Source organism: Amborella trichopoda, chromosome 6 (genome assembly GCF_054954075.1).
Source record: "Amborella trichopoda isolate Santa Cruz 75 chromosome 6, AtrichopodaSantaCruz75HAP2 v2.0, whole genome shotgun sequence".
Classification (NCBI taxonomy): Eukaryota; Viridiplantae; Streptophyta; class Magnoliopsida; order Amborellales; family Amborellaceae; genus Amborella; species Amborella trichopoda.
In genome coordinates, this window is record NC_142341.1 from 12,005,028 (window position 1) to 12,011,065 (window position 6,038).

General features: G+C 31.8%; 1 long non-coding RNA gene across 2 annotated transcripts; it reads right to left on the reverse strand.

Moving 5' to 3' along the window:
* Positions 1–234: 234 nt before the first annotated feature.
* Positions 235–2,891, reverse strand: LOC105420958 (uncharacterized). 2 transcript variants are annotated; one of them, XR_966802.3, is made up of 5 exons: positions 2,497–2,891; positions 1,871–1,946; positions 813–944; positions 636–689; positions 235–513 (listed from the first exon to the last, which is right to left on the reverse strand). It is a non-coding gene; the product is annotated as an uncharacterized LOC105420958 (long non-coding RNA). The 2 variants fall into 2 exon arrangements; XR_966801.3 differs by having other exon boundaries at positions 1,871–1,985.
* Between the last annotated feature and the right edge of the window lie 3,147 nt (positions 2,892–6,038).

A 6,038-nucleotide genomic window follows, 5' to 3' on the forward strand; every position in this document is an offset into this window, starting at 1 on the left:
TTGGATAGTTAAATACATTTATATCCCTACAGTTCTCATTTATTTTATTTTATTTTATGTTGAGTGTTTGATATATTCTCACCTTTTACCATGCCAAAGGGCATGCATAATAGCTTTATAACCATCACGGACTTTTTGGATAACCATCTCTCTCTTATAGGTTATGGATTTGAATGATCTCTCTCTCTGTGTTTATGTTTCTCAAAAAACAAAATAACGACATAAACTCAATAATACCAGAAATCAGAGAATTTCATTAACAAAAGATTACCATTAATTAAACAATTACCAATTACAACTATAATTGGTCAAAACCAAAAGACTTTGCTATAACCTATAATCCAAAAGGCTTGTCTATAACCTATAATCCACGCACCATACCAAATGAAAAACGAACATAAATAATCTCATATTTATATTCTTTGCTTGCATATTTAAACTTACAGCGATATCATTATCGACAGTCTTGGGGATTCCAGCAACCGACACTTTCAAACCACGTCTCTCAATTTCCTGTAATTAGAAGCATTGATCCAGCCAAGCAATTTACATTAGAGAGTAATAAGCACTACCACCAAAGAAGACAACAAACATATAATAAATCTTACAAATTTTTTATACAGATATTTTGGTACCTTATATATTATAGATGCTCCTTTCTGTGTCCCATCTCCTCCTATTATGTAGACCTATGATCCCCAAATTAAAAACAGTATTAATAATCAAATCATGAATTACATAAATGATTTCCATGAATCAAAATAAATAAAGTAAGGAAAGTAGTTAGAAGTAAACCAAGTAGGACTTCAAACCTGATTAATCCCTCGGTCTTCAATGCTATCAACTATTTAGGTGGTGTCATGACCTCCTCTTGAAGTACCAAGGATGGTGCCACCACGTTTATAGGCAAAAGTGCAAGATTGCGATGACTTTCAACAAAAAGTCTGAAAAGGAACAATGTCACACCCTAAAAAAAAGAGCAAGAATCTAAAAGATAAAACATCGAATTCCATTGGAAAAAGAACATACTAGTACTAATGATAGTAATAACAACATCAACTCATAAAATTTTCTTGTTAACAACAACTCCTTGATGGATTCTGTAACTTAAAAATACAAATAAGATCAAACAGAAATACTCCAAAAACGAAAAAGGAAACGAGAACCATTGTTTATTAAATGCAATAACTAGCAATGAAAAGGTAATCCTCAAGTAGAATAACTCCAACTTTCATATTCATGCACTTCAAGGCAAAAAGAACAAGAACATATGGTAATCAACCAGGTAACCAAAATTATTTAAAATGCTTCATTATATAAAACTTCTCTAAGAAAGAAAAACTGGGCCACTACCAAGAAAACAAAGAGAACAGGAAGAACCAGGCCATTTGCCCATATTTTCACCTGCTACAAATTCAAAAGCCCTCAACATAAAGAACTCAACGTCTTGGCGTAAATCTCAAAATCACAAACATTCCACACCACATCAAATTACAAAAACATGTTTTCTTTGAATATTCATTTTCCTCCATTCTCGAATGAAATTACAGTTTTCATAAATACCATCAAGAAATCAACACCCCATTAAAGAAAATAACACCAGTATGTAATGACTAAATAAAGCAACAGAATTGCATACCCAAATATTAACAAGGAAGAACACATACATCAATAAGAAAAGAACTGCAAGTCATGATAGAGAAACAGAAGAAATAATGAAACTCAGAGAGAGAAAGTGGTGCCAATTAGCAAACAATATCAAAATCTCAAAACTGAAAAACTCAAACACCCATCAGAAAATGAATAATATAATGATGAATAAACAGAAGAAATAATAGAAAAAAGCAAAGAGCAAGTAGTTTATTCTCACTTCTAGGATTGAGCCTTGGACTCCCCACCATTATTTTGTTACTGAATCTGAAAGCGCAATTGGGTATTGAGTATTTCTGAATAGAGGGTGACAGAAAATGCAGTAAGCAATCGACCTGCAAAAGAAAAACAAAAAAGCAATCCAAATTTTTGCTCTACAATCACTTTAGAACTGCATCAAAAAAAGAAAAAAGAAAAAAAAGGAGCAATAAAAGAAGAGAAAGGAACTAAAAAAATGTATTTACAGTGGGTGGATCACTTTAAATAAAACCCTACGTTTTTACTCCAAAGATCAGAACTGTGGTCTCATATGATTGGCTAGACCTGTGATTTCGGAGTAATGAATTGGTGATTGATTCTGGATTTATTAGGAAATGTGATTTTTGAAGTAAGAATTCGATGATTTATTGGAAAAAAAAAACGTGGGTTTTTGGGTTGGGTTTTGGAAAAAAATTAGGTTTTCCACGATAGCTAGTTTTCCATTGAAAATAATTTCACGAATTTGATGCATAACATTGTAAACCATAGGGTTTTATTTATAAATATCGTTTTGGGAAAAAATTGGGTTTTCTTCTTTATTTAGGTTGGACTATATTCACGAAGGTAGGGATATGGCGGAGCACTTACCTGAGCATAGCGAAGGTAAAGGGTCTGTAACTAACTGAAAGCATTGGGTCGGGCAATTCATATTCACCTAATCCCGATCTCGATCAACTACGTGATATGCTAGTAGAGGATCTGCTTCTGGAATTGGAATTTTGGATGCTCCAGAAACTTCTGCATCTTGAACTGCTCGTGCTGCTTCAGATTCAATAGAGAGCTCTGATATATATGATGCCACTGGTGATATGGTCTGTTGTAAGAGGAGGGGTTTTCCAGCGCTAGCTTGGCAGAGCAGAGGAGAGAAGAGGGCGAACGAGAGAGAGTAGGCAAGCAGAGTAGAGGAGAGGAAGCGGGAGGAGGGGTAGAGAGAAATTGTTTTGGGTTTGAAGCATTTGAGCAAATCCCACCCGTTTGCGCGTAGGGTTTTCCAGCCGATCCCTTTCGTTTTATTTTGTTTGAATGAACGACGCGATCGAGGGAGGCAAAATCACTATATATTATTGGACGACGCGATCGAGGGAGGTAAAATCATCGTATATTATCGCCTATAGGCGTTTGGGAGCCTTTTCCCTATATATATATATATATATATATATATATATATATATATATATATATATATATATATATATATATATATGTATATAAATAAATAAATAAATAAATAAAAAATCTTATCCGTCCAAAGGCGATATGCTACCGTAAACGCTAACAGTGGGCTGATTGAAATCCCAAATATTTGAACTGAAATTTTTTTTTACAAATTAGATTAAACTGAAATTTGAAACTTGTATAACATAAAAAATAGGTGAATCTTCCAAATATATAAAAAATTATTTTACATGAAAAAAATGACCAAATTGCCCCTATAAAGTTTCGAAAGTATTGTGGTCAATTTTTTTTTTTACGGATTATTTTCTTTTTATATTTTTATTAGGTGTCCCTTGATGAGAAGAATATACACCTAAAATTGCAAGTAATTTAGATTTATATAAAAAAAATTAGAATTCAAACATGAAAAAGAGATCGTGACCTTCAGATTGGCTCAGATTCAATCTGAGCTATTGACGTTCCACTCTCATATATATATATATATATATATATATATATATATATATATATATATATTTATTTATATATATATATAAAAGATGGGATTAGCCCACTAGCTCATATGAACATATGAGCCCAACGTTCCAAATTGATTCTAGACCGATCTGACGATCACGGTTATCCGATATTGTTTGAATTTTAGTTTTTTTTCTACAAATTCAAATCACTAGAATTTTAGACGTGTATTTATAAAATATAGGTGAATCTTCAAAAAATATCAAAAAAATATTTTGCATGAAATAATTTGATCAAAATACGCTCGAAAAGTTTCAGGGGGTATTTTGATCAATTTGTTTTTCATGAATAATTTTTTTTTGTATTTTTATTAAGTGCGCCTTGATGAGAAAAACACACACCTAAAATTTCAAGTGATTTGGATATGTAGAAAAATAAATAAAATTCAAGTACTACCGAATATTCGTGATCGTCAAATCGACTCATATTCAATCTGGGCCGTTGGGCTCATATGTTCATATATAGGAAAATGTTGAGGTTAGCCAACTAGCTCATATCTACATATGAGCCCAACAACCCAGATTCAATCTGGGCTAATCTGATGGTCACAACCTCATTTCGTATTTTAATTTTAATTTTTTTTAACAAATCCAAATTACATAAAATTTAGACATCTATTCTTCTCATCAAGGCGCACATAATAATAATATTAAAAAATTATTCACAAAAAATAAATTAACCAAATACCCCGAAAACATTTTAGGGATATTTTAATCAATTTATTTTTGTAAATTATTTTTTTGATAGTTTTATTAAAATCTCTTATTTTTAAATAATACATGCCTAAACTTTCAAGTGATTTAGATTTGTAAAAAAAAATAAAATTCAAATACAAAATGAAGTCAAGACCGTCAGATCGACCTAGATTCAATATGGACCATTGAGCTCATATGTAGATATGAGCTAATGGGCTAACCTCGTCATTTTTCATATATATATATATATATATGGAAAACTCTTCTCAACGCCTATAGACAAAAATGTACAGTGATTTCACCTACTTTTATTACCATTCAAACTTCGTCGCACGGTCACAGTTGTTTAGTAGTGTTTTATTTTTTATTTTTATTTTATTTTCTACAAATCTAAATTACTTGAAATTTAGAGCGTGTGTACATTTTAGTGAAGCACACCTAATAAAAATATAAAAAACATAATTAACAAAATATAAATTGACCAAAAAACCTTTGTCTAACCTCATCACCGTCCAAAGTTCATTGTACGATCACAATTGTCCGGTAGTGTTTCATTTTTTTTTACAAATCGAAATGACCTGAAATTTGGAGCATGCGTTCATCAAAAATAGAGAATCTACGAAATATATCAAAAAAATATTTTACATGAAAAAAATTGACAAAAATACCCCCAAAAAGTTTCAAGAGTATTTTGCTCTTTTTTTTTTAGTGCAAATTTTTTTTTATATTTTTATTAAGTGCGCCTTACTAAGATGTACACACGCTCCAAATTTCAGATCATTTCGATTTATAGAAAAAAAATGAAAAATGAAACACTACTGAACAATCGTGACCGTACGATGAACTTTAGACGATGATGAATATAGGATAAATCACTGTTCATTATCGCCTATAGACGTTGGGAAAAATTTTTCATATATATATATATATATATATATATATATATATATATATATATATATATATATATATATATATATAATGGGACTATTTACCTTTGATACAAAACGATCACAATTAATCTTGACCATTGGATGCGAAATTGAGTGGCTGCATTTATTTCATTGATCAAGCTCAAAATTTGAAATAAATTTTTTTGAACTTTGTGACACACCCAAGCTATCAGATTTCACATCGAATGGTTGTAAGTAATTGTGATTTCATACCAAAAGTACATAGTCTCAATGTATACAATCCCTATACATAAGAAGCATCTACACAATGCCTATAGGCTAAAATGAATAGTATTTTCGCCCATAAGCTCATCGCCGTCTGAAAAAATCGAGCGATATTCATTTTTCAACTGCCACATACCATTACGGACATACTAAGGTCCGCAGCAGTCAAAAAATTCATGCGAAACTACAACGAATGGCACCATAGGTTGCGGATCCATTCAATAAACCACCACAGACAACAAGTCTGTGGTGGTGACGAAACACTGTAGCATCTCACCTTTTAAGAAGTTTTTAGGTTTTTCCATATATGGAGCTCATATCACCCTAGAACCGGTTTGATCCCGCCCAATTTCCCCTAAATAGGTGATCCGTATCCGAAACCACCGGGTTTTAAAACATTACTCTTTCCTGTAGTATAGCCCATCAAAACCAAGAAAAGAAAATTTCATGGGAATGGTATCCTATTTCTAGCGCAAGATCCGTTTAGGGCCTCGAACACAGTGCTGCACGTACACACACAGGATCTATTAAATCATGTCCGATTATAGTCTATGCCGAGTTTTAT